Raw genomic sequence first — 23,300 nt, 5'->3', positions numbered from 1 at the left:
TTTTTGTATACTTCCAAAAACCCAAGTCAGCTTCTGCAAATATGCTACTTTATCCAGCATTGAATCCTCTATACTCTAGATTGGTATATTCTTTGCAGCACTGACATGTTGTTTGGTATAAGCAAGAAATTCTCACTCACCTAGGGCATCCAAGTGTGACAACTGTGCTGAATGATTATGAAGTGTTTGGAACTCTAGTTGTTTAACTTTGCACCTGGAACAATATGGCCAAAAAAGAAAGACTTTTATGACTCCAAATCTATGCTCTTACTTACCACCTTATATAGACTCATTAATAAAAAGAGGATTTTTAATATGTGACTTGGTAGGTCATTAGCACATATTAACTGAAGAATTTTATTTTCTAAGCAGAAAAAAAATAGCCAATATTTTCTTAATATTTATTATTATGGTTAATTTTATGTGTCAACTTGATTGTGCTAAGGGATGCTCATATAGCTAGTAAAATATTATTTCTGCTTGTGTTTGTGAAGGTGTCTCCGGAAGAAATTAGCATTTGAATCAGGCATCATCCAATCCATTTAGGACCTGAACAGAACAAAAAGACAGATGAAGAGTGAGTTCTTTCTCTTTGCTTAAGCTCAGTCATCCATCTTCTTCTGTTCTTGGACATCAATGTTCCTAATTTTTGGACTTTTGAACTCAGATTTGGACTTACACCATCACTCTCCCCAATTCTCAGACTGAATTACATCACCAGTTTTCCTGATTCTTTAGCTTGCAGATGGCAGATGGTGGACTTCTCAGCCTCCATAACCATGTAAGTCAATTTTATAATAAATCTCCTCTCATACATATCTCTATATATCTAATTGATTCTTTTTTCTGGAGAACCCTGACTCATAGAGCTCAAAGTCATTGAGCTATGAGAAAAATTTTTCTCAATTATTTTTCAAAGCCTTCTAATTATATTTTGATTCTTAAAAAATAGACCCCAAAATCTCCACTTCAACTCTTGTTGACCTTCCCATCTTGCCTTTCTCCTGTATTTCAGGAAACGGATTTCTGGGGAGTGTTAAGTGGCTCTGAGCGATGGGCAAGACATGAAAATAAGACTTGATTTCTTTCTTTCTTTTTCTTTCTTTTCTTTTCTTTTCTTTCTTTCTTTCTTTCTTTCTTTCTTTCTTTCTTTCTTTCTTTCTTTCTTTCTTTCTTTCTTTCTTTCTTCCTTTCTTCCTTTCTTTCTTTCTTTCTTTCCTTCCTTCCTTCCTTTCTTCTCTTTCTTTCTTTCTTCCTTCCTTCCTTTTCTCCCTTCCTCCCTTCCTTCCTTCCTTCTTTCCATTCTTTTGTTCTTTCTTTCTTGCATGGGGCGAATGCCTCTCACTCAAAGCATTGCACATAAAAACACATGCATACACACAATGTTCTCTATTTTTAGAGAACATACTCAATTATATATTTTGCTGTTATAACTAGGCCTCATAGAATTCACTGAAATAAATCATTACTTACCTACCATCTAATTAGGAGAATACTGCTGCTCTTAAAATCATAAGCATGGTTGATGAATGTCAGAGACAGTAGATGTGGGTACAAAAAGACACATCAATCCACCTTTTCTCATTTCATTCTATACCAAAACTAACTACTTTCTTTAATTTAGTTTTGCTCTAAACCAAGACTGGATTTTCCATTTTGAGTCCATGGTATTTCAGATAGACATTTGGAGATTAGGGCAAGGTTCAAGAAGATAATTGGGAGGAAAGGACTACCTTTTATAAAGCACACTCTCAGGCTGATCAATAACTCAACATTTTCTCTCAGCATTTAACAGAATAAAAAATTGTTGTATTTCTTATTTTCAATCATTTCCTAGTAGGATATGAAGTACACTGGGCTTCATGAATAATGATTTTGGAAATGGGCAAGTTTCTTTATTATTAAAGAAGGAAGAAACTTTGTCTCTCTTGTTCCTTGCTGCATCCTCATAACCTAGGAGAGAACTTGGATTATATTAAGTACAGGCATATCTTGGCAATAGTGAGGGTTCAGTTCCAGACCACTGCAATAAACTGAATATTGCAATAAAGCAAGTCACACAGTTTTTGTTTCCCAGTGCATATAAAAGTTATGTTTATACTATACTATAGTCAATAAGTATGCAAAAGCATTATGTCTTTAAAAACCATGTACATACCTTAATTAAAAAATAATGCTGTTGGAAAACTGGTGCCGATAGACTTGCTCCATGTAGGGTGTCCACAAACATTCAATTTGTAAAAAACACAACATCTGAAAAGCACAATAAAGCAAAGCACAATAAAATGAGGTATGCCTATACTTAATGCACGTTAATGATTGATTGACATTCTGACAATCAGTCTATGCAGGAATAAACTAAAGTCTTGGGAAGCTATGAGTAGGCAGGTTCTAGTTTTCTAGATGAATCATGGGAGTGTAATCTGAGCACTACCCTGTAGAAGATGCATATGCAATGTATCATTGCTTTTCTCTGCAATTGATAAAACTGGCATAAATAGAATTAGAATAGAACCTCTTTTTAACATATAATCAAATAATGAAACTAAACAATAATCATCAATGGGCATTGATATTACAAAAAAGTGAAACAACTAGGTAATATTTACCTCTTGATCGATGCACATAACACCGGTATGACATAGTGTACCAAAAAGAAAAGAAAGAAAGAAAAAAAAAAAAGGACCTGAAACAAATAGACTGAGTCTATATAAAAATCTAACTACCTAACAGTTTAGAGAAAGTGCAGGGGTGTATAAAATGATACCTCATAGCATGTAATTAGCAAAATTCAGAATGTGAGAACACTATAGGAAAAATGATCCAATATCTTTAATAAATTAATTAAAACAGAAAAAAGAGGGAACGAACATGTATGTTAAGCTGAGACTTAGCTAAATGCTGGTGCATGAACTTTCTTTGGACAAAAATGGAAAAATTTGAATGCTGGTAGCATATTTAATTGTATTAATTACTTATATTTTACTACTGTTTTTAAAGTATTATTGAAGTTATGTTATCTTAAAAAGTCATTTCCTTTAAATGTAAGGACATACATAATCAAAGAAAAACTGTGTAATTTGTAGAATTAACTTCAAAACAATCCAGTTTAGAAGCATAAAACAAGATTGTGGATTTTTTGATAGCTTGGTAATGACTACATGGGGGTTCATTGTCCTATTTGCTCTAGTTTTGTTTATGTTTGAAGTTTTTCCACTGGAAGACAAACATAATATTAGAACTATGATTGTCAGCATTATCTTCAGGGGGAAAAAGCTTATTAGGAGCCTAGCTGTATAACAAACCGTCATATATATATATATATATATATATATATATATATATATATATATATATATACACACAGACACACACACACACATACACACACACCTTCTGGGCTTCATGAATAACGATTTTGGAAATGGGCAAGTTTCTTTATTATTAAAATAAATAACTCCTCTGGCAATTTTAATGTGTTGCCAGAAAACTGAAATTAAATAAATCTAAACCTCCCCATCTAATATCTAGCTTACAGAAAATGTAAGGGGCAGGGGAACATGTTAAATAACACCCTGAGTATGCAATCAATAAAATCCACAATGAAGGAACTTTAGAGTACAATTGATGCAGCAGTATTTTTCAAAAACAATGTAATAAACAAAAGGTGGTGGTTGAGTAGAGACACATCAGTCAAATGCAATATGTAAATATTGTTTAATCAATTCACATGCTATTCTCATCTCTGTGGGGAAAACACAAAAGGAAGAAAACATTGGAGACTATTTTTTTCATTCTGATTACAATCATTCTAACCCTTAATTACCTTGTTTTTCCCCCAACAGAGACATATTTATAATCAATTCTTTATCTACTGAGCATTATCTGACTTTCAGTAAGCCACATAATCCTAGATAAGCCACATAACACTTACCACAACCTAATTTTTGTAGGAGGTATTCCTGCAGGGGGAGTCATATGCAATATTTTAGTAATAAACAGCCTTGCTCATTGCCCAGGAGAACACAAGCATTTTTTTTTGCAACGTCCCAAGGCTTTTGAGAAATGCCCTACAGGTAGTAGGTGCTTAATGAATGTTCGCTGAATAACTACATAAATTGAAAAATAAATGAAGCTTCTCATCATTAGTAAGCATAAAACTTCTATAAGTTTAGCAGCAAGATCAGTCTTTTTTAGGAAGTGAAGTGGTGATCTAATAACTGATATAAGGAGAATTAAGTGCACAAATTAAATATTGCCACATAACAAACAACTCAAAACTTAATAGCTTGAAACAACAATAATAAACATGGCTCAGGAGTCTACAGCTCACTTGAGTTTGCTTATATAACCAGAGTTTACAACTTCACTAAATTTAAAAGTGATACACAATTTTTTGGTGGGTGGGGTAGAGTTGCTTTACAATGTTGTGTTAGTTTCTGCTGTACAACTAAGTGAATCAGCTATAGGTATACATATATCCTCTCCCTCTTGGACCTCCCTACCACCCCCTCTCCCATCCCATCCATCTAGGTCACCACAGAACACTGAGCTGAGCTTCCTGTGCTATACAGCAGGTTCCCACTAGCTGTTTTACACATGGTAGTGTATATATGTCAATCCCAATCTCCCAATTCATCCCACCCCCCACTTCTGCACCCCATGTCCACATGTCCGTTCTCTATGTCTGCATCTCTATTCCTGCCCTGCAAATAGGTTCATCTGTACCATTTTTCTAGATTCCACATATATGCGTTAATATATGATATTTGTTTTTCTTTTTCTGACTTACTTCACTCTGTATGACAGACTCTAGGTCCGTCTACGTCTCTACAAATGATCCAATTTCGTTCCTTTTCATGGCTGAGTAATATTCCATTGTATATATGTACCACATCTTCTTTATCCATTCATCTGTCGATGGACACTTATGAAGTGTCCATGTCCTGGCTATTGTAAATAGTGCTGCAATGAATATTGGGGTGCATGTGTCTTCACAAATTTTTATCTAATATACCATTCATGTTTCAATTTTGTCACTTGGCTCAATGTGTTTCATTGTATTTGTTTTCCTCCAGTATGTGATGTTGGAATAGGTCATTGAAAGGATGTGACCATCAGTTGTCCCATGAGCTGGACCTGGGCAATCAAAGCCTCCTCACCCCCTCCCCTCTCCTTGGAGTGTATGTTCTACCCATAGTGGGAGCCGTTTCAAGGATGCAGCCTTGAGAGAGCACTGTGTTGTTGAGATCATCTGGATGGTATATGTGACTGAACCCAGTTAAGGCCTCTGTATAAACTTTTAAGATTCTGGCAGGCAGGTGTAGAGATCTACTTGTCTTATGGCCACCCAAGACAAGCCTCATATATAAGTTCTCTTGCTTGTTAAACCTGCCACCTATCAGTCTTGAGGGGTCTGCCTCTTTCTTCAGTCTCTTTTTGCTGTTTGTGTTCAGGGGTCAGGACCAACATGCGAGGCCCTGCATGTAAGTGTCATGTCTTCATCTATTTTGATTGTTAAAGTTTCACACAGCCTTTTTTGCTCCTACAATATTGATATAGTTAAAGAATACATTCTATTTTGGGTCTGTCTAAAGCTTTCTCAGTACTAGAATCAGATGCATTTCTCGCCTGAATACCTTATAAGAATTATCTTGTCTTTGTTAGAATATCATACCTGGAGGTGTCCATCTATGCTTCATTGATGATTTAATTATTGATTGCCTGTTTGATTTCTCAACTTTATAGCTTTTTTTTTTCCCCTTGCAACTTATTAGTGATCTGTAGAGTGACATTTTAAGATCATGTAAGATATATTATTTTATCTTCTTAGCCTATTGCTTTTTTATTATTATGTAATATTATTTCTCATTATTTTCAATTTTTCCTTGAGCTCTATTTTTATCCTAAAATATTTTTGCTACATCAGATTTTATGAATCAATTATTGATGAATACTTATTGATTTTTTTGATGAAATGATCGATTTCCTATTGTGTCCACCTTAGATATTTTCTTCATTTTGAAAATTTCGTTTTATATTTCTCTCTTGCAAACGAACTATAAGGCAAGTTTTCTTTGTCCAACTAGTGATTGAAAAATTACACTAGTTGGGATTCCTTATATCTTTAGAATTCTTACCATATTTATAATTTTTGCTTTCTGTTTACCCACCCCTTTTACCTTTTTCTTCTTTCCTGACTTTTCTTCAATTTTCTTTTCCATATATTCTTCCCTTTTACTTTCTTCACTTCTCATTATAAACTGTAAAATATGTTACTGCATGGTTATTCTTTAAAATCCTACATACATAGCCATAAATACTTATTATGATGTGAAAAATAATTCACTACTTTTGTCATCTTCAGAAACACAATCTAGATGTTGTCAAGCTTTAACTATCAGGGAAACACTTTTTTTTTTTTTTTTTTTTAAGAATACTCTTTTTTTTCTTTTTAATTTTATTTATTTATTTATTTATTTATTTTTGGCTGTGTTGGGTCTTCGTTTCCGTGCGAGGGCTTTCTCTAGTTGCAGCAAGCAGGGTCCACTCTTCATCGCAGTGCGTGGGCCTCTCACTATCGTGGCCTCTCTTGTTGCGGAGCACAGGCTCCAGATGTGCAGGCTCAGCAACTGTGGCTCACGGGCCTAGCTGCTCCACGGCATGGGGGATCCTCCCAGACCAGGGCTCGAACCCGTGTCCCCTGCATTGGCAGGCAGATTCTCAACCACTGCGCCACCAGGGAAGCCCCAGGGAAAAACTTTTATGCTCACTTCTATCTTCTATCTTCTATTGTTTTACTACATCATTAGTTTTAACTTAAAAGAAGTTTCTTAACACTAAATATGTTCACGTTTCTTGGAATTTTAGTGTTCAAGCTTCACTTTAACTGCATTTTTTTTTTCTTTTGGTCTATTGCTTCTTTCCTTTCCTCTAATCTTTCCTCTTTCCCCCCCTTCCCTTTGTTAAGTTTCTTCCATTCTCTCTAACAGACCTTAGTTCAGAACCCAGTCTCTTAAAGGCATTTTAAAAAATGATGCCCTTGGATGATGTGAAGATACTGTAGATTCATTCACAAGTCTAGTTGGTACTTGGCTTAGTTCTGTTCACAACGCTACATCTTTATATTCCAGAGACGCCTGGTTATAGCTTAAAACAGAGATTTGGTTTCAGGATCCTTCTGGGAATTACAATGCTTAACTTCACTTTCTGGATTTACCTAGTGAGCCAGGCTTGCCTCGCCATCCAAGAGAATACCCTTAACTATTGTTACCTGGTAGGAGCCCAATTCCCAGCTGCCACTGGCTGCCTCCAGACCCTGACCCCACAAGATCAATGGTTTCACCTCTAATTATTTCTTGTCACTTTTATATATGTTTAATTTCTGTCTTTGTTTGGATCCAGCTATGCCATTTTCATATTATAATAACCCACCATTATAATTGCTAGTTATACTGACCTTATCCTTTGAGTTTCTCTGTTCTTTTTAGATCTTGGCTACTTTATTATCTCCTGGGCCTTGGTTTGTAACCATTATTTGTAACACCACAGATACACTTTGTGGCCCTCAAATTAGCCTCTTAAAGCCAACACATTCTTCTTGGTTTTAGTGAACAGAAAGAATTTGTTGATTCTATAATTCTGGCCCCTTGAATGGCAGGAGTCCTTTGACAGGTAGAAATCAGAGCTATCAATTCTCTTATTTTAGTTGAAGTTTCTTTAATTAGCAATAGGTTATATTATTCTTATGAATTGCATATTCCCTAAAGTCTTTGAAAAGGGAAATAAAAGTCTTTTGTATGTAAAAGAGTTATCAAATTATAATTTTTTTCTTCCAGAATGACTGAACTGAAATTTTCTAAGTGTGAGCATAATGGACAATTATTCTGAGCAATTATCTTTTATTTTGTTTCTTCTCCAGAGTCTACATCATAGTGTGGCTAGAATCGTCATTTGCTTCATTTATTTGTTTCTTATTTTGTGGCAAACTGGTTCTATTTCTCTTTTTTTCCCCCCAGTTTGCTAATGCCCTAATATTTAAATGTTTGTTAATAGTTTAAGATTTTCTTGATTAAATAGTTTTAATCAAAACTATTTTAATCAAAACTATTTTCTTGATTAAATAGTTTTAAATTTTTATTTAATTTTTTTTGGTCATATGTTATGGTACTTCTTATCCATTATTGCTGTTAAAATGCAGGTTTCATTAGGTTAATGAAAGAATCTACTGACATTCAGGATCCCATGTCTGTGGACTAGTTGGTTAAATTACCTAAGTAAAACATAGCTGAGATAATAATTTTAGAGAAATTAGACACAGAATGGGAGAGTTTGGATTAAGAGCTTTAATAAATTTCTCTCCTCTTAGAGTGCAGTTGTGGGATTAAAGGGAATTTCATAGAGCTGAGATTTGTTAGAAAGTTACTGAATGCTAAAAGAAAGATGATAAAAAGGGGAAAGGCAAGGGTTCAGGTTCATCTGGGCAAGATGAATAGGTAGATAATTTCCTTCAATGTTTTGCCAGAGTTTGCCTAGTTGAGTTTACAATTTTATATGGCTTTGGGTCTTATTTACGATGTTCTGAGTGGATTTTTATAAAAATGGAAATAGTTGCTCATACTTTGCATAAGATTTGAAGTTTTCAGTGTAACAGTGACAATAACATAATAGCTCACAGTCATTGAGCATTTACTATATGCAATGCCCTGTGCTCAGCATTTGCAATATATACCTACCCCATGAAGTAGCTGCTCTGAGCAAAACAGCTAGTAAGCGGCAGGGCCAGGAGTCAATTCTAGGTCTGTGAACAAGAAATGTTTCCTCATTCTCTCATGCCCTTTCTATAAGTACTTTACACATTTATGATGATGTACCCTGTAGCCTTTCTGAACTCTGTAAATCTACTCATCCAGACACAGTAGTTTGAATCTTAGTTGGATGCCTGAGAATGTGAAATTGATGGTTGGTGGCACTGGTGCGGGGAGAACATGTAGCTTTAGAGCTAGAAAAGCTACTTTCTATCATATAATTGGAGAGCCAAAAAGAGTGACTGACCCTTGAGAAGGAGGTGTTATTCATCACACTATCCTAGATAAGTATCCCTTATCATGGTAGTAAATAATCCAGGTAGGCTTACCTTAAACCTTGGAAGGATTCCTGTCTCCAGGGAAAGAGATGTTGCCTGAGCGGCTGCAGCAGAGTGTGTCAGAAAGGAAGAGCCAGCCCGCAGAGATGAGTCCAACACCAGACGGGGCTGCCCAGAGAACTGGATCTGCATCTGACTGACAGATGGCAGTCAAAGCCTGACAAAGAAGAAATAAATATCAACGTGGCTGATTTGAGACACCAGGCGTTTAGACCCTGGGGAAATCCTATCAGCACATCTCTGAGGAATGCTTTACTAGTTTAGATATTTAACAAGAACACAGAGGTTTTCATTGAGATGAGGATGATGCACACTGGAGCCCATCTCTAAGATTTGTCTCAGTTAAGCCCAGTTCAGTTGCCTTTTACAGTGATCACAGAGGGAGGATTGTGATTAAAAAACCAAAGGGGTATTTTATAAAACTCTCTATAAGATAACTGGGTATAAACAGCCATCATGTAATAATTTTTAAAAAACCAACACTGATTATTAATATTATTCTACTAACGTAAGAGCACCAAACAAGAAAATGAAGAAACTCTGCCAAGGACACTATGCTGTTTTGACATCTTGTGAGATCTATTGTCTCAAAATTGTAGGGCGCCATTCCTATCAAGCCCATAAATGTTTTATTTTGCTTACTGAAGATGGAGAATATTTTAAAAATATTTTAACTATGAAATAGAGAACATATACAGGAAAGTACATAAAACAAGTTTACATTTTAACAAATAGACATAATAGCCAAGAAATATAACACTTCCAACATTCCATAAGACCACAGTAAGTACACTTTCCCCACATAGGGTAACTACTACCTTAAATTTGCTTTCCTTGTAGTTTTAGTAACTATGTATGCCCTCAAAAATATATAGTTTAGTTTTGCTTTTTAAACACTTTATGTGAAGGTAATATATATTTAAATGGGATATCTTTTTTTATACCTTTTTTCTTTCCTGCAACAGTGCTTATAGGATTTGAGAAAGATATATTCATGTAATTAATATAATTTGTTATTTACCAGGTTACTGTACTGAAGCTTCAAATCAAAGTGTAGGGTGGAAAAATCAAGGTATCAACTAAGGTACAAATTTATGGAAAGATTTTTTCTGGGGCAATGGGGGACTCTGTATTACACATCTCTCAATCTTACAAGCTATGGTACTTGCCATTACAAAGTTTAACATGCTAGAATAATTTATATTTGTGAATGCATGGTTGGATGGTTGTCTCCCAAATGGCAATATGTAATGGACTTTCAGTCCCAAGACTGGAGTCAATTTTTTTTTAGATCCCAAAGAAGATTCTTTATTTTTACCTCCTCCTTTCTGCTATTCAATTAGTATGTATACTTCTGGGTACCTTCAAAAACAAACAAACCAAAAAAAGCAAACAAAACAAAACAAAACAAAACCTGCTTGAATAAGATACCAAGTGATTTGGATAGAGTTATCCTACATCAGATATCAGATTCATCAAGAGTCCTTTCAGTAGCTACTAAAATATACATTAAAAAAAATGTTGTATATGTGAAGCTTGCATATACAACCTGAGTTTCTCTTGACCACTCCAACTTATGAATAGTAAGGATTCACAGTTTTAGTAATAATTTAATTCATCTAACACTCACCTGTACTTTTAATGCAATATTTTAGTCCACCTTAGGGTCACCTCCAGGTATTTCTGGGAAGTATACTCAAGTATTTCTTGAGGGGTCTGACATCCTCTCTTCCTGCTAAGCAATAGTGCTGTGTCATTGTCTCCTGCCCAACATTCACAGATCGCTGCTTTGTTCACTGGACAGCAATATCATCTTATAGAGATAAGGAAGCATGTTCCTTAGGATGGTAAACTCTTTGGTGTTCTGTTGCAAAGTGAATCGTAGCATTCCTTTTGTTTTACTTAGTGTTAGTTCATAACCATCCTCATCCTCCTCATCATCATTTTATGCTTATTTACCCTAAAGCTGCTGTACAGAATTTTTAGTGAACAAGGTTTTAAAATTTTTATCTACAGATTTATTGTGGTTTGTAGGCCTAAAATATGAAGCAATGAGGGGCTGATCTATTCTGGGAGACAAATATTAGTGACAAAGACAAAGATGTGCTCAAAATTGACCCTTTTCTCTGAAGACTAAGACTTTCTTATTCAGTCAGATAAGATGAGTTCTTTCCTGAAACTTAGTACAAACTCAGAAGACTCTTTAGTCTTCATGCCACATACCAGTCTGACAAATGCTCTAGAGATTTCTTAATCCAATGGGTGCAGTATTAGCTCAAGTGTGATGTGAACTGTGCAAACATTTGCTATGTTTTTTTTTTTAATATTTATTGGAGTATAGTTGATTTACAATTTTGTGTTAGTTTCAGGTGCACAGCAAAGTGAATCAGCCATAGATATATACATATCCACTCCTTTTTAGATTCTTTTCCCATATAGGCCATAACAGAGTATTGAGTAGAGTTCCCTGTGCTATACAGTAGGTCCTTATTAGTTATCTATTTTATATATAGTAGTGTGTTCTATGGTTTTAACTGAGTCCACCATTGAGAGGTTGGAGATATGCTACAGTATATGTTTCCATGGCTACCAGCAAGCTCTTTCACTTATTTGCCTTTCTGTTTGTGAGAGTTCAGTTCTAGCTTTATTAAAATAGGGCAAAAAATAAGGTGAGAAGTAGACTAAGGGATAGGTAACTCTGGCCAAACACATATTTGAAGAGGCCAAGTAGTCAATATGAATAAAACACATACTGTGTTCACAATAATACTGATCCAATAATATTTTCACTAGAAATTCTGCTATATTATTCTAGTACATATTTTGCTACTACAAATACATGTTGGGGAAGTATGGTGCAATGGAAATGAAACTTGGTTTTGAGTCCTATCTCTGCCATTGCCTTCCTGTATCACCATGTGCTGTCCATTCCTCCTTTCCTGGCCTAAGTTCTTAACTATCAAAAAAATGAAAGTTTGAGGTAAGTGATAGTTTGAGGTCTATATAGTCGTCACAGTCTATGAAACCCACCATTTCGCATGCTGAACCAATCTACTGAAAATTATACTTAGATCTGTCAGTGAAAGTAGAATACAGAATTTTTTGCCTTTTAATGACCATTTAAAATACTTGGTCCACACAAGAGAAAGTAAGTTTTTCACAGAAAAGTTAAGCTTTTGGAAAATCACATGGTATATATTGAAGAACATTAGACATTTATACACTGTATTTTCTTGCATTGATACGACCAACATTTCTTTATACTATAAAATTTACAGTACTAATATAGAAGACCAAAAGTGCCTCTTTCAAATCAAATACAAAGCTGAAGTTCATATCAAAGAGTTTGCTTTTCTTACGCATTTTTTAGGTCAACAACACTGTATTGACATGGAGGAATCATGAAAGAAGATGAAGAAAACAATGAGGGTAGAGTAGCATTCTTCATCTTATTGCTACTAAACAGCCAATTGTTTATTAAAACTCCCTTTGACTTTAATCTGGAATAAGTGGATTTTAAATATGATTCATCCAGACACAGCTTTTACTGGGTTGGCCAAAAAGTTCGTGTTTTTCCATAATAACTTACAGAAAAACCCAAACGAACTTTTTGGCCAACCCCCAGTCGACTCATAACTGTTGTCTTGGAATTAATATGTCAGCAGTGCTAAATGTGTTTTTCTAATGCTCAGAGGTCCTTAGGAGCTGACTGCTAGAATATTAAGCATTTTAAGTTATTTAATTCAATCCCTTGGTTTGATTCCTCCTGCTCTGGTAAGATAAGTACCTGACCTTGGTGACGTAAAACAGTTTATTGCTGAATTCCTGAACTACGGAATTCCCTAGAAGAATCCAGGAAAGCAGTGATGATTTTAAATTAACAATGATGATTTTAAATTAACCTCGAGATAGCTGAATTTAATAAAATGAAATGGCATAATTACTAGCCAAATGAAAACATGTTTTATATGCTCTGAAATCATTAAAGGTAGTTGTGATTTTAAAAGAAAGTCACAAATACAGGTACATGTGGAGAGAATAAGCTTTTTATTGGGTCCTTAAAATAACTTATCATCTGATACATAGGTATATTGAGAAAGAAAAATATTTGTTTCACACCTTCTTAAAAATGTATTTCTGAATTTAGGGTAATAAATCTTTTGCATACTAAGTCATTGTAATTCCACATTTCTCTGCATTGTTCTCCATGAACTCAAAAAACCATGCTAAGGTAAGAATTTTTTTGCAAGTTTTTTGTTCTGAATTTCAAAATTTAAGATTTGGGAGAGAGTTTAGTGATCACTGAAAAAAGATTGTTGTCAATAAAAGAGTAATTTGTATTTTAAGCCATAATCACATAAGAGCTTCTGCTGCTGCTGAGAGCTATTGATTGCAGCCTGAAGGGTTCACTCTTTGTTTTTTAAAGGTCTTACAACCATTGCTTTCTGTTGTTAATGAGGCTGAGTTCCATTCTGTGACCCATGCACAGCTCTCACTGATGTGGATGATTGAAAGCTGTTTCCTTCATGAAACTCCCTTGGGTTCCCTGACCTGCACTATGTAATCACTAGGGAATCATACCATACAGAGAAACTTCAGTTCTTTTTGAAGATTGTTACTGCATAAGGTGTATTTAATTAATTGCAATTACTGTTAAATTTAACCTGATATATGAAAAGGGTCATTTGTAGTATCAATACCGTATATTCTAAGCAAAGGCATGCTAGTGCCTTTAGAGAGATGCTAGTGTGCAATTGTATCGGTCAAGAAGACTAGGTTATGCTGCAGTTATAAATAATCCTTACGTCTTGATGGCTAAGTAAAAACAAGTGTTAATTTCTTGCTCACACTGCATGTCCATCTTTGGCTGGCTGGAGGGCATCCTCTCTGTTTTCTTCATTTTGAGAAGAAGGCTAATGAAATAATCAACATCTGAAATGTCACAGGTTGTGTGAATGAAAAATATTGCCTGCCATATCAGTAAACAAAGGCTGTTGCAGCCATCCAGCCATCACATCACAGCCTCCCAGTGGCCGGTGAGCCCTGAGGGAACTCAGGATGGAAACAAATGGCCACTGCTCCAGTCACCCCCACCCCCTACCCTGTACAGTGCAGACTGAGGAGACTCATGATGAGAAAACAGAGGACACTGGCCCCAGATATCTGAGGTGCATATCAAAGGAATGATTTCAGTGAGCCCAGACTCTTGCATCTTCTCATACATAGAAAAGCACTAAATTCCTTAACTTGAGATATCTGGTTTTCTTTAATTAACAGTAATCTTTTGATGTTCCAGCAACTTGGTCTTTTGTTGCAAAACCTCCTATGTATCCTGGCTCCACCTTTGCCTCTTCGGATCAGCCTCTTGGAATTATCTGACATGCTGTGTCCCAGGCTTAAGTCCTCAGTTTTGTCAGCCAAATAAAACATAACTCTCAACTTTCAGGTTGTGCATTTTTTTCAGTTGACAGTTGCCAAGATAGAGAAAAAGAAAACATGAACTTGTGTCCTGGCTCTTAAAACTTCCATCCAGAAGTGACATAAGACTCTGCTCACATTTTATTGGCCAAATAAAATTATATGGCCATATTTGCCTTGAATGAGGGCAATGAAAATATTTGTTCATAAATATTTTGCAATGACTACTAGAGTTATGTGCATATTAGTGTACTATTTAGGAATGTTTTTTCTGAGGATTAGTGACTGTTGGTAGAAATTTACATGCCTTAATTTTATGGAAGGATTACTCAGGATTTATCCAAGGCAGTGTATAAGTGCACACTATAATAAGCTTTGTTAAAACAGAATCTGGAACCTCTGATGATTACTAGAAATGCCCATTTTAGGCACCAAAATCTTCATTATAGTTACCCTTTGAGTTATTCTGGTTTTGATATCTACTTTTAAAATGTTTGGAGGGATTATTTAATTTGGGATTTTAATGATACGAAAGTATTCACTGTTAATTGTTGAACACAGAGCCTCTAAAGAGAATCTTGAACAGTTTACTGAACCAGTTAATATTAATAGATATGTGCATCAAGCTAAAACTGATGAGCCGTCTCCTCCTGTTTCCATTTCAAATCCTAGCAAAAACCTTGATGAGGAATGGCTAGAGCCCCTCAATCTCTTCATTATCCTAATTTTACTTTCAGGCTATCTCTTCCTTTATGCAGTTTTAGCTATACATATTGCATTGTTTGCATGTTATCAAGGCTTTCAGTGTTAATTCTGAAAATTCCTAGTATCTCCAGCTGCGTCAGACTTGACTAGAGACCTAAGCAACACCACTTTATGACTTGCATACTTCTGCTCACTGAAAATAATTTAAAGTTTTCTTTTGTCCAATACACTCTGAGAAATGCCTGCTGGTGCCTTCTCTCTATTTGATTTGCTTTCCTCTGTATTTCTCTCGATCACCTCAATTACTTCCACTGTGTCTCCTCTACAGTTCTTGACATTTTTTGTGTGTGGAAGAGATCAGTTTTCATGTTGTGAACATGACCTCAGAAACACTGCCTTTCATTACTTGAAAATCCCACTCTAGGACAATAGGTAGGTTGCATTATAAAATACCTTCCCTGAATACAAACATTTTAGGTCTTTTTTTGTATAATGGTTCAATGACTCTTGTGGGTAAGCTCCATTTGTTCCAAAGCTAATGCTATTGATGTATAATACTATTTATCTAGTTCATCAATTTGCAAACAACATTTTCTATGATATTTGAACATTTTCTCTGGGCTCCTAGTCCTAGAGAATCTGTTTGAATATGTTTTAAGTAGGATCCTAGGCACTATTTTTAACAAAGTTATTCAAGATATTCTCATGACACCACTGCCTTTCATCTAGATATATTATCCCAAGAATGTAATCTAACTGTTGTGTGTTTCTTGTTGTGAATGAAGAAACTAAAGCACATGCAGCAAAACATAGAAATCAAGATCTTAGAGTACAGCAGAGGCAAATCCTAGCTATGACATAACAATTGTGTGATCATGGGTGACTCATGGGTGAGTTACTGACCTCTAGTTTCCTCACCTTGCTGACCTCCAGTTTCCTCATCTGTGAAAGTAGGAAGATCTTACAGGGAAGTTGAAATATTTAAGTGAGTCCATATACATAAAGTATTTAGCGCATTTCTTGGCACATATTAAGAATCAATATTGATTGTTTTTATTGTCTTTGACATTTTTCCTTTGTTCTCATCTCTCTGGGCCTCTTGACCAGATCTCACACAAAAAATAAATTCAATAAATTATGGGAGAAAACTGCCATAAATATATTTGGTTTTTTTTGTATCATATCATATGGTTCTTCTCTTGAGGTTCCATCAGTGGCTCTATCTATTAGCACTTACAGCCGATGATGTTGGTGTCCTACCCAGATACCTTTATTGAGCTGGCACACCATGTCTCAGCTGTCTGTTTTAGCTGCCAAAAGTTCCCACCTTCACCTTTCCTGGAGAATAGCCTTTGGCTGAATGAGCCACCTTTCTTGGAGTTGTCTAGTAAGTTACACCCTCTTCTCCCTCTCTTCATGGCTGATGCCGGGTATAACATCAGCTTTCTTGCCTCTGGGCAAGACACAACTCATGCTCCAGAGCTATACTTGGAATCAGTCTGAGATTAAAACTTCCAAAATCACATATTTGCTGTATTGCTTTCCCTGACCTGTCCTGTTCCCCTTGCCCTATTGCAGGTTTCTCCTGAGGACATCCCTTCAATAAATCCCTAATCAGGCTCTGCCTCTAGGGAACTTGACCCAAGACAATGCTCATAGTGTTTTCTTGGCAAGACAGGCTCAGGGTCAGGAATACCACCAAAGAGAAAACCACTGGATTCTTTAACATGGCACCTCAGCATGAATCACCTATTACATTGTCTGACATATGGCAAAGATTCAAACATACTTGTTTAATGAATACAAAAGAGTCCTTCATTAAATGAAAAACCAAATCTCAAAACTTCCCTAGTCCTTGCTATGCTAAGCCTAGTTGGTGAAAACTTATCCCTTTGCAAAGAAATAAACCAAGTCTTCCAGCAGGCACTACAGAATCACTGAAGTGAATCTGGCATAGTAAAACCTCTGAAAGTTGAGTAACTACTTTTCAACAAGCAGGTACTTATCTACTAGGTAAGAGGATTGACTAAAATGGGTGTTGTTTATGAGACTTTCTTGTCTTTCAGACTCCAAATTCTACAAGGGACACTAGAGTATGGTTCGTTGTAAATACATTTAGCTATTTCCCTGTATTCATTTATCTTGCCTAAGTGCCTTGAGAAATCATTATTAGCAGCAGAGGAAGTCCAGCACCCTGGGTTCTCTTCGCTGCACCTACCCTGTGCTTTGGCCTTGCCTCTTTGTACTTTTCCCTCAGTTTAAATAACAACAATAATAATCATAAAGCTAATGTTTAGTGAACATTCACCGGGCCTTATGTGTTTTTAATTTAAAACTTTCAGTAATGATATGAGGTAAACACAGACTATTGTTTTAGAAGAGTGACAACTTCTGTGGTAAACAGGGGAACCTAATGAGCAGTGACAGTCATAAATCTATCTTTTTGTTGTTGTTGTGTGAGTGAGATGAATAATGTTATCAGTGATAACATGTATTGACCAGAATGGAAGCTGTTATTTGCATAAGACTGTGGGAGCCTTATTTTTTCCATTGGTAAAAATGACAAAGCAGGAGATAGGTGTGGCTTTAGCATGTGACATTAACTTGGAAAAGGCAATGACTTTATATCACCCATACCTTTTTACAATAGTGGGTAGAAAACAGGCTGTCATTTCTGACATGTGGGGCATTATCACCAAGTTACATGGTGGTTGTGTGATTCATAGAATGAAATTTACTTTTCAATAGTTCTATGAAGAATCGCTTAACCTGGGTGCTGTTATTAATTAAAATGAAGAAACATTAAATTTATTTTCTAGCAGCTTACATATTATGTATCAAAATTAGGTTATGGTTTCTGGAAAAATGTCTTCTAATATTGCTCTTTTAGAAATTATTCCCATGTAACATCTGTAATCATGTATTTTGGTTAGAAGGAGTGTTTATAATTGTCCTCAGAGAGTTTATGTTTTGAGGAAGATGCAATATTAGTGCATTTTATCGTTTCTAAAATTTATGTAATTTTTTAAATTAAAGTTTTAATGTTGATAGGGAAGACACATATGTGATATGTTTTTTCAATAGCAGGGACCTAAACGATAGGCACTAGTCTATTACTTTCATTTACGATGAAGAACTTAAGAGGTGCAGAATTTGAGTGAGTTGCTTAAACTAGGATTAGGAATATGGAAAAATTTGGAGATGTGATGTTTAAGTCACTGAGTATTTCCTCGATAGATTGACTGCATTACTGAATTTTGTTTTTTTTCAGACAGTTATTAGGAATCTGGAATACATTCAAAAAGACTTGTTACATAAAGTGATTAGTTTCTTGGCTTCTAACAAATGCCTCCTTATCATTCAGTACAGTTGAAATACTATTCACATTAAGAAAGAACACTCTTAAATTACTGCTGTAGTGCAAAATAGGAAAAAGAAACCCACAAAGTTAAATAATTTAATTTTCATGAGTGTTAGAACTTAAAGAGAAATAAGTTTAATCAGGATGATGGAAATAGAAATTCTTCAGAACTTCTATGCAGTTCTTCAGAAGTTTGTGGAAATTTAAAGAGGCCTTGGAGGCAGAAAGCACTAGCTCTCTCGTCACTTCAAAATGTTCAGATTTCCTTCGCCTGGGTGGAGTTGCACCTAGACTAGCTCTGCTCTAAACAGCTGAGATTAGAGTCATGAACTGAATACAGAGAGAAATAAATTGAACAGGTTGAGAAAGCCAGGATGGCATGGGGGAAAGAAGGAGAGAATTAAGAGGTGGAGATATATTTTCTTGAAGAAATTAGATAAGACTCATAGAATAGAGGAAGAGGATTAAAAAAGATGCATGTTCATCTGTGGAAAATTGCTGGAGACAGATGAGTTAGTAATGAAAGACCAAAAAAAGGAATAAAGTGTGTCAGAATGGCTAAATCTCTGCTAGGATTGACCATCACAAAATTTCAGTTCCTGGTTTTTGGACTCTATAGAGGAGGCAGAGTAGGAGGAGGATGTAGAGGGCTACCAGGTGTTCATGTACATGAGATTTTCCTAAATCTGGTGCCCATTACTCAAGGAGGACCTAGATAACAGTTTAACTGTTTAGTTTCTACTTTTAGGATACAACTGATTGTTTCTTACTTTGTGAAGAAAGGATTAGGCTACAGTATGAATGCCTCTTCTGATCTTGACCTGCCCCAGATCACAGTGTCATTGGCTGCAGAACTGAAAAATGGAACCCAGGTTTCTGACTCCAAGTCCAAAGTAATTTTTACTCTATTCTCTTAGATTTCCTTTGATCAGAAATATTTTGTTTTAAAATAAATTGGAAAACTGATTGGCATTACTAAAAGTACTAAATTTAGTGTCAGAATACAGGTTTTGTTTTTAATTTCCAGCATTTCCTAGCTGTGAGTCATGGGGCAAAATAGTCTCTGTAATTGCAGTTTCTTCAACTTCAATAGGTGTATCTAATTGATCAGAATACCAATCTTGCACTTTTAGTTTGAATGACAAATGAAGACTTTATATGAAATGTTTATTACAGTGCTTGTACGTAGTTGGTATACAGTAAATGCAGGTGTTCCAATTATCTACCTTTCATCTCAGTCCCAGGTATACTACCTGATTACCTCTAGTACTAGCAGAACGTAGAGAAGGTTTCTTGCCTTGGGGATTTGCAGCGTGCACATTCTGTACAAATGGAAAACTAATGCCTCTCAGCTATTCCTCAAGAAAGATAAACCCAAGACTGATTTCCTAATTCCTGACTTTTGACTAGTCTCATAGGTATTACTTCACAGATCTATTTCAGGAGATAATTTTCTTTTAAAAAAAACTTTGAAGAGGAATTTTCTCACAGTCAGGTTTGAGATGAACTTGGGCATATTTGCATCAGTGAACCTTTCTTGAACCAGCTAACTAAGAGACTGTATGAACAAGAGAATATAAAATATAAGAGATTCTGTAATCGTTTTCAGTGATTTCTTTACATGGATAGAATAATAGACAGCAAGAATCCCTAGACACTAAGAGGGAAACAGAACAGAAACATTGAATTGGAGGCACATAATATTCCTGTTTACTGTTATGCTTTAATTCACTTAGTTTATTCATTCAATTACTCCATCATTAATATATTCAATAAATATTTATTGTTGTAATTGTGTTAGAAAAAAGCAGATAAGACCTCTGCTCTCATGGAATTTACACTCTAGCTCTGGTATATAGGAATGAATGAATTTTTAAAAAGATAAATATTATACACATGCTATACAGAAGTTAAAATGAGGGGCTAAGACAGGGAAGACTAGGTGCTAGTTCAGATTGGGTGGTGAGGAAAGACTTGTTTGCAGAGGTGTATTAATCAGTATAGTTTCATTCCTGTTGAAAATAACCCCAAATATCAGTGTCTTAATGCAACAAAGTTTCTTGCTCATACCACAGTCCAATGCAGGATGGAGATAGTTCAGTCACCTGACTCCAAAGCCAATGCCACACAGTTTATGTTTTTAGTATGACAGCATTCCATTCCCAGATACCAATTACCAAATCAGTTAGGGTTTGACCAAAGAGAGCTACTAAAAATATCATGGAATAGAAATTTATTAGAGGAATAAGAACTCACACAATTGTGGAAATAAAGGTTGAGACTGGCAAGTTGGAGATTGAGAACATCACTAACCAAACTTCCTAAAACCAGGTACATCCAGCTGTCAGAGGGTGACTATAAAAGAGGGCTGGTGGGAAAGTTTATGGAAGCATATCGCCTTTGCATTTGATGTTGCCCAGGGGTCAGTTTTGGCCAGCAAGACCAACAGGTGGAAAAACATCTAGAAACAGAATGGGCAAGAACAACACCTTGCTGCTACTCTCTGGGCATCCTGTATCTAACATTATGACCTTAAAATAGTGATTGTTATTTAAATTATCCTATCCAAGTCTTGAGCAGATTTTTCTTTTTGATAAATCAAACCTGAAATGACACAGGAAAGGGGATCCTGGGAAACAGTTCCATCTTATCCAGGTTGACATAGTACAAAACTACTATAACTATGGATCAGTTCTGAGATACTGATTAATAAGAATCAATTACAGAAAAATTGGAGAAGCACAAACGCGTGGAGACTAAATAACATGCTACTAAAAAACCAATGAGTCAATGAAGATATCAAAGAGGAAATCAAATAAGAAGACAAATAAGATATTGATTAACTGAAATGGCTCCAGAATACACTGATTGAGATGGTGATAGATTATTGGAATAATGTCTTCTGAGAAAATGCTGAAAGGATCGCAGAAATGGATACAGGCTTTAGAGGACCTGAAACTTTTACATTTTAAGAGAAAGGCTTTAATTGATTCAACAAAAGCATTTAGCAAAATTCAACACCCTTACATGATAAAATTTCTCAGAAAACTAGGAATTCAAGGAAACTTCCTCAATCTGATAAAGAGCTTCTACGTAAGATCCTGAGATAAATCATACATAAAAGTAAAACAATGAATGCTTCCTACATAAGGTTAAAAATAAGGCGAGGATGTCATTCTGACAACTTTTATTCACCACATGTGAGAGGAGGTCCTTACTAGTGCAGTAAGGCAAGTAAAAGAAGTAGAGGCAAAAGATTTGAAAGAAAAATTAAAATTTAAATATCCAAAAATGACATTATTTATATAGATTATCCTAAGTATTAACAAATACTATAGCTAGTAATGAGTCCAACATGCTCCCAGGTACAAGGTCCATATACAAGAATCTATTTTACTTTTATATACCAGAAACAAACAATTTAAATATGAAATGAAAAATAACCATTATATTTAAATATCAAAATATTCAGCAATTAAGGGAAAAAAACTCTATATTAAAATGGAAAGATATACTATGGTCATTGCTATGTTATGTTATGCATGATACTGTTTTCAAATTTTAAGATTCCAATTCTCCCAATTTAATATATACATTTAATACAATTCCAGTCCCAGTTTCAGCAGACTTCTTTTGTCTAATCGAGAAACATTCTAAAATTCATAAAGATATGCGAAGGACACAAAATTGGTAAAATAATTAGAAAAAAAAATTTTTTTTTTGTATTGCCTGAACTAAAGATTTATCACAAAGCTAGATAATCAAGACATTTTGATATTTGCATTATATAGACAGATAGGTCGATGATCTAAATAGTGAGTTCAGATATTGACTCATAGTTTCAAGGTGAAATGATTTTTTTAAAAAATGCTAAAGCAATTCAATGGGCGAAGGACTATATTCTAAATAGCTGGTGCTGGAACAACATATCCATAATCTATAAGTTGTTTTATATGTTATGTGGATGTTTGAATATCTAGCTGTTACCAAAATTATCTAATATTTTCAATCTATATTTTTTCTTAAGCTGATATAAAGTTCCTAAGTTATTACATAGTATTTATATATTATTTTTAATGAATACACCAAAATCCCATCAAGTAAATAAAGAATAATATACATACATTTAGGTTGTCTAAGTTTTGGCTATTATATTGTACCTCACATTTTTTGAGTATAAATACATATATATTTTTTCTAATGGTATTCTTAGCACAGATTTCAAGGCATGGAATTACTGGAAACAAATTTTCCACTCTTTGAAGCCAAATTGCTTCAAAATAGTTATTCAAAGTTACATTGTCCTAGCACATTTCGAAGTAATTGAATCTTAATCACTGAAAGGTTATAAATAGAACAATAACATAGTCTCACATAATTTAGGAATGAGAAATGAGACTGGAGACAGTATATATAGTTAGGAATTGATTACATTAGAAAATGCAGGAAATGATGTGAATATACACAATTGAGCAGTCCTTGACATCCATTCATTTCTACAATACTTAATAAATATTTATTGGTCACCCACTCTGTTTCAGGCAGTATGCTTGATATAGAAATGATTTGAAGCCCAGAACTTATGTTCCAACAGTAAAAACAAAAACAAGATGATCTTATTTTGCGATTTAGGAATGCTTGGTAGTAGTTGGATCCAAAGATCCCATTTTC

At 35.0% G+C, this 23,300-nt stretch overlaps 1 pseudogene across 1 annotated transcript in view; it reads right to left on the bottom strand.

Annotated features, from left to right (window-relative positions):
- Positions 1-343: 343 nt before the first annotated feature.
- The window catches only part of LOC309642388 (small ribosomal subunit protein eS27 pseudogene), a 71,721-nt pseudogene continuing 48,764 nt past the window's right edge, over positions 344-23,300 (bottom strand). Inside the window, exons 2-3 of the transcript XR_014268608.1 lie at positions 9,137-9,302; positions 344-2,253 (exon numbers count right to left, since the gene is read on the bottom strand). The product of XR_014268608.1 is annotated as a small ribosomal subunit protein eS27 pseudogene (transcript). The remainder of the gene's footprint in view (positions 2,254-9,136; positions 9,303-23,300) is intronic.

Source organism: Balaenoptera physalus (assembly GCF_965194825.1).
Source record: "Balaenoptera physalus genome assembly, chromosome: 14".
Taxonomy (NCBI): Eukaryota; Metazoa; Chordata; class Mammalia; order Artiodactyla; family Balaenopteridae; genus Balaenoptera; species Balaenoptera physalus.
Note: the sequence above shows the minus strand (reverse complement) of the source record. Positions and strands in the feature narration are given on the sequence as shown.